The sequence below is a fragment of the Pinus tabuliformis genome, chromosome 2_2 (genome assembly GCF_031772625.1).
Source record: "Pinus tabuliformis cultivar Carrire ecotype Pingquan chromosome 2_2, CPIR1, whole genome shotgun sequence".
Lineage (NCBI taxonomy): Eukaryota > Viridiplantae > Streptophyta > Pinopsida > Pinales > Pinaceae > Pinus > Pinus tabuliformis.
The window spans coordinates 990,263,741-990,274,724 of NC_142300.1; positions in this window are offsets into that span (position 1 = coordinate 990,263,741).

Sequence of the window (10,984 nt, forward strand, 5' to 3'; positions counted from 1 at the left end):
GCACCGCCAAAGCAGGATATATTTTTTCTAGCATAACCTCGTGTGAGGCAGTCTGGTTGCAAAAGCTCTTCAGTGAGCTGTTTGGATTTACATTCGTCAATTGCTCCAGCAGATAGACATCATCTGGGATATGGTAGTCGATGAGAAAGGAAGCTCCATCACATTAAGATGATGTACAGGTTGATACACCTTGTCAAAGCCTCGAGGAAAGATCTAATCTGTGATTTTCCCAAACGACTTGGAGTCGGCAAGAAACCCTTGTACAAGGGCCCTGCATGTTGCATACATTGAGCTCTGGGAGCTCTGAGGGCTTGCGGTTCCTACTGGAGCAACATATGACCACAGGGTGACTCACCCTCCCCTGGTGGTGCACACTGGAACAAGATGATTCACTCTCTTGTGGGACAAGATGATTCGCTCTCTTGTGGAACAAGATGATTCGCTCTCCTGTGTAGTAGGATGATTAGTTCTCCTGTGAGGCCTGGATTGATGCGTTCTCCATGGCAGCCTGGATTGATGTGTTCTCCATGGCAATTGTAGCAGGATTGATGTGTTCTCCTGTGAGGCCTGGATTGATGTGTTCTCCATGGCAATTGTAGCAGGATTGATGTGTTCTCCTGTGAGGCCTAGATTGATGTGTTCTCCATGGCAATTGTAGCAGGATTGATGTGTTATCCTGTGAGGACAGGATTGATTAGTTCTCCTATCGAGGCATCCTACCCATGCAGTCTGGGACTCATGGGAAGTACCTCTCATCTGATCAATGAGCAGGGAAATGAAGTTAGGGACCATAGTAGTACCGATGGACGCATCGTTGTAACTACCGTACTCCCTACGCTAGGATGACCTCCATTGATCTGGGATCAATGGTACTGGTCTGGGACCAGTGGTAGGAGTTGTACCATACTATGACGCTGACTTCGGGTCGGTTGAGACTGGTCTGGGATCGATGGTACATACTCTGAGACTGACTTTGAGTCAGTGGAGGATGATATTGGTCTGGGACCATTGGAGTTGTACTCACTATGACGCTGACTTTGGGTTGGTTGAGACTGGTCTGGGACTAGTGGTACATACTCTGAGACTGACTTTGAGTCAGTATGATACATCCTCGATCATTTCTTCTTCTTCATAATTCAGACAAAAGCAGAGTAGAACAGAACAATGCAAGAGCAGAGCAGAACAGAACAAGACAGTACAGATCAGTGCAGGGCAGTACATCCTTCCTCTTCGTTTACATTTCATAAAGAAGAATTTGAAAGTAGTTTTCCTTGTTTGTTGCTAAGGCACTGTCACACCTTAGAGTGGGATAGGGGCGTTCTGAATAGATACTTTTCCCAACAACAAATTGGCGACTCCGCTGGGGATCGTATCTAGTTAGTTTATTTGTGTTTCAGTCTGTACAAGGTAGTGCATTTGATGGATGAATAGTAACGTTCGATAGACAGATTGTAGATGAAGTTCTCCATGGTTGAGAGGGAGTGTTAAAATTGGCAACCAGGGCAAAACTTCATGTGGGTCATCTTATTCATGGCTAATAATATTTTTATTAGATTCCTCTCGTCGAGAGGTGTAGGATTGATATAAAGATCATCAAATTCCGATAAGTATTCATGGAGATATGAATTTATTTTGATTATGGAATTATTATCAAGCCGACCTACAACTCATGTAGGCTCATAAGCCCAACAGTCGCATCTATTCACTCACCAACGTTGTGTATAAATATAAGAGGAATTTTCCTCATTTGGACTCGCTCATCTCATCACATCTCTCTCTCTCTACTGCGCAGATATGAGTCTCTTCTCTACTGCGCTGAAATGGGTCTCTCTCTCTCACACATGTGAAGCCGGAAGCTGTTGAATTTGAAGCTACAACTGCAGAAGTAAAGATTGACTTGCGTGGCCTTGAAGATCTCCTCTTTGGAACTGCGCTGTAGGTTCATCTGAACCTCCTCTGAAAGCCGCAACTTTTGGTGGTGGAATGAAGTCAATTCGATGAACGGTTTGCAAGATATCGACTGCCCTAGTTTGAAGCCGGAAACTGCTGAAACTGATGCTGCAAGTGCAGAAGTAAAGATTGACTTGCGTGGCCTAGAAGATCTCCTCATCTGAACTGCGCTGTAGGTTCATCTGAACCTCCTCTGAAAGCTGCAACTTTTGGTGGTGGAATGAAGTCAATCCGATGAATGGTTTGCAAGATATCGACTGCCCTAGTTTGAAGCCGGAAACTGCTGAAACTGACGCTGCAACTGCAGAAGTAAAGATTGACTTGCGTGGCCTAGAATATCTCCTCATCTGAACTATGTTGTAGGTTCATCTGAACCTCCTCTGAAATCCGCAACTTTTGGTGGTGGAATGAAGTCAATCCGATGAACGGTTTGTAAGATATCGACTGCCCTAGTTTGAAGCTGGAAACTGCTGAAACTGACGCTGCAACTGCAGAAGTAAAGATTGACTTGCGTGGCCTAGAAGATCTCCTCTTTGGAACTGCCCTGTAGGTTCATCTGAACCTCCTTTGAAAGCCACAACTTTTGGTGGTGGAATGAAGTCAATCGGACGAACGGTTTGCAAGATATCGACTGCCCTAGTTTGAAGCCAGAAACTGCTGAAACTGAAGCTGCAACTGCAGAAGTAAAGATTGACTTGCGTGGCCTAGAAGATCTCCTCATCTGAACTACACTGTAGGTTCATCTGAACCTCCTCTGGGAGCCGAAACTTTTGGTGGTGGAATGAGGTCAATCCGACTGTCGGTTTGTGAGATATGGTCTGCCCTAGTTTGATAATGAAGCCGCTAATGCTGATGCTACTGATCTAGGGTTTGCTACTGCTGATATGAATCAGATTTATTGTACTATTTCTCTCTGCTGAATTATTGAAGATAAAATAAGATTTGATCAAAGGGTTTCCCCACACATTGTGGGGTTTGTCCCTGGCTAGCTGCCACATCTTGTGTCTCTTGTCTTGGCTTGTTTTCTGTCGATCGTTTAATGTTCTATCTGCACTTTACTTTATGTACATGTGATTGCTAATCAGTGGAATATAATAAGAAAAAGAAGTAAACTGTTATAAGCATAGAACATACCATAACTTAACAAACACTTAAGGTTCAAAAGGTGTCTCCAATAGAAATGGCTGAAAGAAAAAACAAGGATTGGGCTACTACAGCGATGACAAATACTCTCCCGGGCATAAATGCAAGGAACCCAAATTATTTCAAATTGATGTTACTGATCACAACTCATTTGAGGAAGCCCCACCCCTTGAGGGACCAGAGGATGAAGTTGAGGAAACCTAATAGGACAATGAACTCCTGGAGGAGCCAGTTATCTCGCTACATGCATTGGCAGGCATTTCTACGCTCCAAACTCTCAAAATCAGAGGATTTTTTAAACATCGCCTTGTAGTAGTATTGATTGATAGTGGCAACACTCATAACATTATCCATCAGCGAGTCACTGAATCTATTCATTGTTTTATCAGGGCAGTCTCTAATTTCTAGGTCTAGATTGTTGATGGGGGGCAATGAAATGTGAAGGCCAATGTGAAAATATCAAACTTTAGATGGGAGATTACCACCTAAAGACCCACATGTTTGCAATTAACATGGGTGGTTGTGACATTGTCTTGGGTGTTGAATGGCTTCTCACACTAGGCCCAACCACCATGGACTTCCAGGAGTTATATATGAGATTTAAGCAGAATGACCACATGCATACCCTCCGTGGACTCCAGGTAGGTTCTCCTTCTATCATAAGCTCTCATCACATGGAAAAGTTGTTGAAAAAGGGCCATCATGGAGTTATTACCTAGTTGAATTCCATCCAAGCCATCGAGCCCACTACTCTTCATATTCATCCTGACATGAAATAGGTCTTGAATCGACACCAACAGGTATTTGAAAAACCTAAGGAGCTTCCACCCGCTAGGGGGGGACATGATCATAGCATCACTTTGGTCCTAGGGTCACAACCACCGAATGTGTGGCCATATCGATATCCTTTCGAAAAAAAGAATGAAATTGAAAAAATCATCAAGGAAATCCTTGAAGCTGGTGACATTCATCCTAGCATCAGTCCTTATTCATCACCAGTGGTCATGGTGCTATAGAAAGATGGGGAATGGCACATGTGTCCATACTTCAGGGCCCTCAACAAGCTCATGGCCAAAGACAAATTACCTATCCCGGTTGTTGATGATTTGCTGGATGAACTACATGGTGCTCAATTCTTTACTAAGCTAGATCTTCGCTTTGGCTATCACAAAATATGCATGAAAGAAGTAGACATTCCCAAGACTTCTTTTCGAACTCATGAAGGCCATTATGAATTCTTGGTCATGCCATTTGGTCTCTATAATTCCCCATCCACTTTTTAAAGCCTCATGAATCACCTGCTGAAACCATATCTCCGAAAATTTGTCCTCGTTTTCTTTGATGACATTCTCATCTACAGTCTCACCTGGGAAAAACATCTTCAACATGTAGACCTGCTCTTGTAGCTGCTCCGGAATCATAAATTATTTGTCAAATTGTCCAAGTGCTCTTTTGGCATGGAAGAAGTCGAGTATTTGGGCCACATTGTGGGTCGTGAAGGTGTCCAAGTGGATCCCAAAAAGATACATGAAATGCAATATTGGCCCTAACCAAAAACCTTGAAGAGTTTGAGGGGATTCTTGGGTCTCATCGGCTACTATCGAAAATTTGTCTGCAATTATGGCCGCATTGCTAGACCCCTCACTAATCTTCTCAAGAAAAATTCATTCCTCTGGATTGATGCAGCACAACAGGCGTTTATGGCTCTCAAACAGGCCATGTGTTCCACTCCGGTATTGGCACTACCAAACTTCACCAAATCTTTTGTGATTGAATGTGATGCTTCAGGTACTAGTATTGGTGATATCTTAATGCATGAAGGTCGACCCTTGGCTTTAAACAACTAAAAACTGAGTGGGAAACATTTGGGACAATATACCTATGAGAAGGAGATGATGGCCATCTTACATGCAGTTGATACTTGGCAACCATACTTATTGAGGCGACGTTTCCAAATCCACATAGACCATCAAAGCCTAAAATATTTTTTGGAGCAATGTCTATCCTCGCCCCAGCGAAATAAATGGCTAGCAAAAATGCTGGGATATTATTATGAGATAATTTACAAGAAAGGGCGTGACAATGTAGTAGCAGATGCTTTATCATGCCAATTTGAGGATGAGAGCACCCTTCTATCAATCTCTCTTCCCATACCAGATTGGATTAAAGAAGCCACAAGGAATGGTTTTCACATCCCTCTCTCTCCCAAGTCATTAATAACTTGAGAGTAGATCCTCATTCCTCAGTTGGATACTCTTAAAAGGATGAAATTCTTCGCTACAAGGATAGAGTAGTTATATCGCCGACATCCACCCTCAAAATGTGAATTTTGGTAGAGTTTCACTCATCTCCCACTGCAGGTCATGTCGGATTTCAAAAGACTTATACTCGCACTTGTCGTTCTTTCTTTTGGAGAAGCATGAAAATTGAGATTCTTACATTTGTAGCTGAATGTGATGTGTGCCAATGCCACAAAGGAGAAACAGTCAAGTCACCAGGCACCTTACAACCATTGCCCATCCCTCCTTCAATCAGGACGGATGTTCCTATGGATTTCATTACTGGTCTTACAAAGTCAGGCAACAAGTCAATAATCATGGTGGTTGTGGACATACTTTCTAAATATGCTCATTTTTGCACTCTACCCCACATTTACCCCCACTTTGGTGGCTCAAACTTTCATGGACCAAATCTTCAAACTACATGGCATGCCCACTTCCATTATATCTGATCGTGACTCGACTTTCACCAGTAACTTTTGGCAAGAACTTTTCAAGCTACAAGGCACCCAACTCCAACTAAGTACTTCCTATGATCCCCAAACTGATGGTCAAACTGAAGCAGTCAACAAATGTTTGGAGACATACCTAAGGTGCTTCACTTCGGAAAAGCAACACGAATGGGTACAGTGGCTACCTCTAGTTGAATGGTGGTATAATACTAACTATCATGCAGCCACCAAGATGACTCCATATGAAGCAGTGTATGGTCAACTCCCACCTTCACCTACTTCTTATATCCCTGGATGCTCTAAGGTGCAAGCAGTGGATCAACTCCTACAGAACTGTGCAGCCATGCTAGCCCATCTCAAAGATAATCTCCATCAAGCTCAGAATCGCATGAAGCAATAGGCAGACCAACATCATTCAGAGCACACATTTCAAGAAGGGGATCATGTATTCTTGTGGCTGCAACCATATAAGAAAATAATGCTCAAAGAAAAGGGCTGCCAAAAATTAGCTCCAAAATTATATGGACCTTATCAAATACTTCAGCGCATTGGAGCAGTCGCCTACAATCTAGCATTGCCACCAATTTCAAAAATCCATCTAGTCTTCATGTATCATTCCTCAAGAAAGTAGTGGGGAACACTTGCAGAATTCAAACCAATCTACCTGACTTGGATGAAGAAGGTTCACTTTGGCTCCAACCTGAACAGGTCCTCGATACGCGATAAAGACATTTGCGCAACTACATGATCAAGGAAATCCTCGTCAAGTGGAAAGACACCTCTCCAGAAGATGTGACCTAGGAACCATCCACTATTCTTCAGCAGTTTCCGCAGCTTTAGCCTTGAGGAAAAGGATGCTTTTTATGGGGGAGGGCATGTTAGGATCCAACCCTAACCCCTTTATTTATGTAATAGGGTCGAGTCATAGTTATATTTAGTTAAAGAGTCAATAAAGCCCGTATTAATAATTGTTAGTGGTTGACCCACATTTAAGAAAGGGACCACAGTTAGTTGCAAACAGACCATGGTATTAGATAGATGGTATTGAGAGAACCATGGTAATGATCCATGGTATTGTATGTATGAATCCTATATAAAGGATAGAGACTCCCCATTGTGGAATGTCGTGTATTATTTTGTAATCGAGCTCTGCTCTTCTGGAGGTTGCCCCTCAAAGAGGCAAGTGAACATTTATTTCATCTCTGAATAATAAAATAATTGTTGTTTTTATCATTTTGTTTTGTGTTCTAGGTTGTACTTGTGCATATTTGGTATTATGCAATCTTCTCGCAGGTCAAGAGCATAACATATATTCAAGGCTTTTATGACTTGTGATCTATATGCATTTTTATTGATTAATTCAGTGAGGGGAATATAAATGTTTACCTTAGCCAGTTCATTTTCAATGCTAAAAGATGCAGGAGGTTTTTCTCTTTCTTTAGTAGTTGCATCTTGCTTCTTAGAAGTTTCCTTCTGAGAATCATCTTTAAGCTGACTAGTAGAAGGGGTATCAGTTTGGGTCTTCTTGGGAGGAGTGCCAATAGTATTTTTACTCCTCAAGTTATATTGTCTATGTACTTCCATAATTGCGTTTTGATATCCTTGTTTGTAGTCTTGAGACTCTAATGGAATGTATTCTGGTTGTGTGAGTAGGAAAATGTCTTGCTCTTCCTTAGTCAGGAAAATGTAGTCAACTTCAGTTTCCTCAAACAAATTTGTTTGATTTTCTTCAGGATCTTCAAGTATGTCAGCTTCCTCATCTACATAGTTGTTATCGGGAAATCTAGTGTCTATGCAGAGCTGCTAGTCCCACTAAGGCTGGTAGCTACCTTAGAAACAAACAAACTAAAACCACTTTTGTTTTCCTTTATGAGAAGTAGATAAGAGGGGAAAGAAGGAGACCAACCTCTGTCTTGCGCTTGGTTCCTTGCTTGATTCCTCTCCCTTCTGATAGATTTTTGCCACTCGCTTCCTCGTTTACCCAGCTTCAAAGAGCACCTGTAGAATCAAAGCATCATAACACTATCCAAGAACAGAGATCTACTATCATAAAGAATATAGGACCAAATATATATTGACCACACAAATGCATACATCATCAATCATAAAAGAATGTGGAGGAAAACTTGAATAACTTTATTAATAATCAAGAATAGAAAAGAGGATTACAGCCAATTGTTCTGACCCAGCGTCATCCTTTCAGCAAGAAAGCCCTTCTTCACCTCATGAAAATCTTAGATCACCCAACACTATGATGTTACACCAAGAAACCAAGAACACTTACAAGATACAAAATTCCAGCCTCTGGATCTCTGGGATGAGGGATCCATATATAGATGTTTGCAAGGGGGTGAGTCAGCTTTTGAGATTTGATTAGTGTCCTCTCTCTGATAGTTCTTGATTCCACTTGGAGATTGATGATCTCTTACTCATCCCTGGGTGAATGCAGAGAGGCAAGTGTCACAGGAGAAGTTTATGAAAGATTCCATGATCCTCCACCTTGCAGATTGACCCTGCCATTTGTCCACTCTCGCCCATCGCACCCCATAGAAGGGATTTTCAGGATGCATCGCACCTCCCGTGTGTATTTAGGTGGGATGCAGCGCACTTTGACCATGGAGCAGGTGAGATGGTCCAGTTTTAACCAATTCTGAGTAGTTTTTCATGGAGAACTTCTGGGAGATGCTGTAGTCAGTTGACCTTGTTCTTTTAGGGGTTGGAACAAAACTTTTAGGGACTTAAGAGCCCTTGGTTTATGGACATTTATGATTGGGGTTGCAGTGCCAAAAAATGTCTATAACAGTTGCCCCCTAAAGCATGAGGTCGTTAATCTTTTTTGATGTCAGGTGAAATGCTTTATCATGAGGATCCGAAGTTTTTTCAAGATGGAAGGCGACCTGTAATAAGATACAATACAATACATTATCTTCATAATATTTTCATGATCTAGCTGAGGTGGGAATTCCCATGCTCAACTTTATAAATTCATTTTGATGTACATAGGACAGACAATCGCCTGTGTGTGCAAACTGATGATTCTGATAGAGCCATCATCCCTTGGATTGGATGATTATCTGTGCAGCAATGATGTACATTTGATGTCTTTATTTTCCTGAATATATATCGCAGCCCAGATGGATGAAATTAGATCCGAGGTCTTTGATCTCGTTCGATCTTCACTCAAAGTACAAGTCGATCCATGTGAGAGATGTTCTGGAGTCGAACATGGAAAGACATCGCCTGATTACCAGCCAATGATGTAAGCTGTTAACAGGCGCGAGAGGAATCATCGATAATGATGATGGCCCTCAAGGTACTACAGTACAATTCATGTGGTGTGAATAAGGGACTTGGCGTCGAACACCATGCAAAATCTTTTGGTCGAAGGCCATTGATATAAACCTGTCGCCGGAAGTGAGAAACTTGCCATTGAGGCATGCAAGCTTCAAAGTACTGAAAGGGTTGTTCCTAGATTGACTTCTTGGATAATGAGCTGATGTCGACAAGAAGCGATCCATCATAGGAGGGCCTTAGTGAGTCCCACATCAATGACACGGAACGGAGCAAATGATTTTAATGGAGGCGAAAATGATCTGACGACATAAGATTCAAGGTGGCAGTCATGAAAGAATGGAGCGCAAATGTATTGCAGTGGATGAGACACAGGTGAATTCTCTGAGCGACTTCTCTTGAACATATCGGCGACACTGACATGATGGATTGGTAGCGTTAACCCCAAATATGGATAGTGTGACGGACCAATGGTGATATGACCAGTGAATGGAACAACCCAACCCGACTCGAATGCAGAGTGAAAGTGTCATGTTCAAGAGCGACTTGCTACCAATAAAGTTTCTTCAAGTTTTCTTCCCAATTTTTCCCCAGTCATTGCTGACCAGTACCTCTTTATTTTTGTCAAGCTTGAGGAGGATAACATATGCTTGTTCTATAATCTACCCTTCAGGCAAACCCATCGCTATGTTTTAATGAGCCTAGCGATAGTGAAACTCGTTCTTGTCTGTATGGACAAGTTTGTCGCTATTCAGTTTTAACGAGTTTAATGACAAGGATAACTCGGTCCTTTTCAATTTTAGAGAGTCTGAAAAAGGGACGTAAAGAAAACTCCAATAATCCTTTTTCGTCATATAATCCCTTAAGTCCGAAAACGCAAAGAATGATCTAGATGAGCACGTGAACCAGGGGCATCATATCTATATTGAGCTTTGGTTCAAGAAAATCAACAAGATGGAGTATCATTATTTTCTTTAACAGTATTTCATATCATCTCAATCAAAAAAAATGATCTCTCCTATTCTAGTACATATCAAAGAATATATTTCAAACTGACATATGAGTTCATTTGTCATCTGGGTACGTACATGGCTCCATTGGAAGTATTTCTATGCTTAAAAGATATTTTATTCTTCAAGAAACGTAGGATAGGATAAAAAAATGAGAAAAAATAAAAAAATGAAGAAATAAAATCTCAAGCAAAAAACTCATTTGAAGCACCTAAGATTGGCTCACTAGTTGAAAACCTCTATGAGGAAACCAATGTGTTGGAAAAAATATAAAAAAAGGAAATAATATCCTAGGTGAAAACCTCCTCTAAGGCATTTAGGAAGACCTACTAGTTGAAAACCTCATTGAGGCATTGAGTAGGCCAAGAAAAGTGAAATAAATAATGAAAAAGGAGAAATAAATGAAAAAATAAAATGAAATATCCTTTACTCCAAGTATATATGCATGTTCTCTCCAACTTGCACAAGCAAGAAGAAGTTGATCAGAAAAGAAAACATCTAGTCAAGGGCAGTCAACATTGGGTTTTCCACCTTCTATACCAAGATGCTACAACATGGCTAAGAAAAATTCCATACATCTCTTTTCATCCTCAAAATACATCACAATACAATTTCTCGTAATCACAATTCCTTTCCCATTAATTTTCCTTGATGCCTTGAAGTGCTACAGGAAATTTCTCTGCTGCTACATGATTGCAAAAATATGCAAGGGGGAATTTTTTTTTTACTATATCTTGAAAATTGTGCATCCATTGGCCAAGTTGTTTTATGGGGAGATGCATAAGGATAATGGTAACATTCTTAAAAAAATTCAGTAAATTGCAGTGCATATTTTTCGAGAAATTGGCCTCCATCGTGT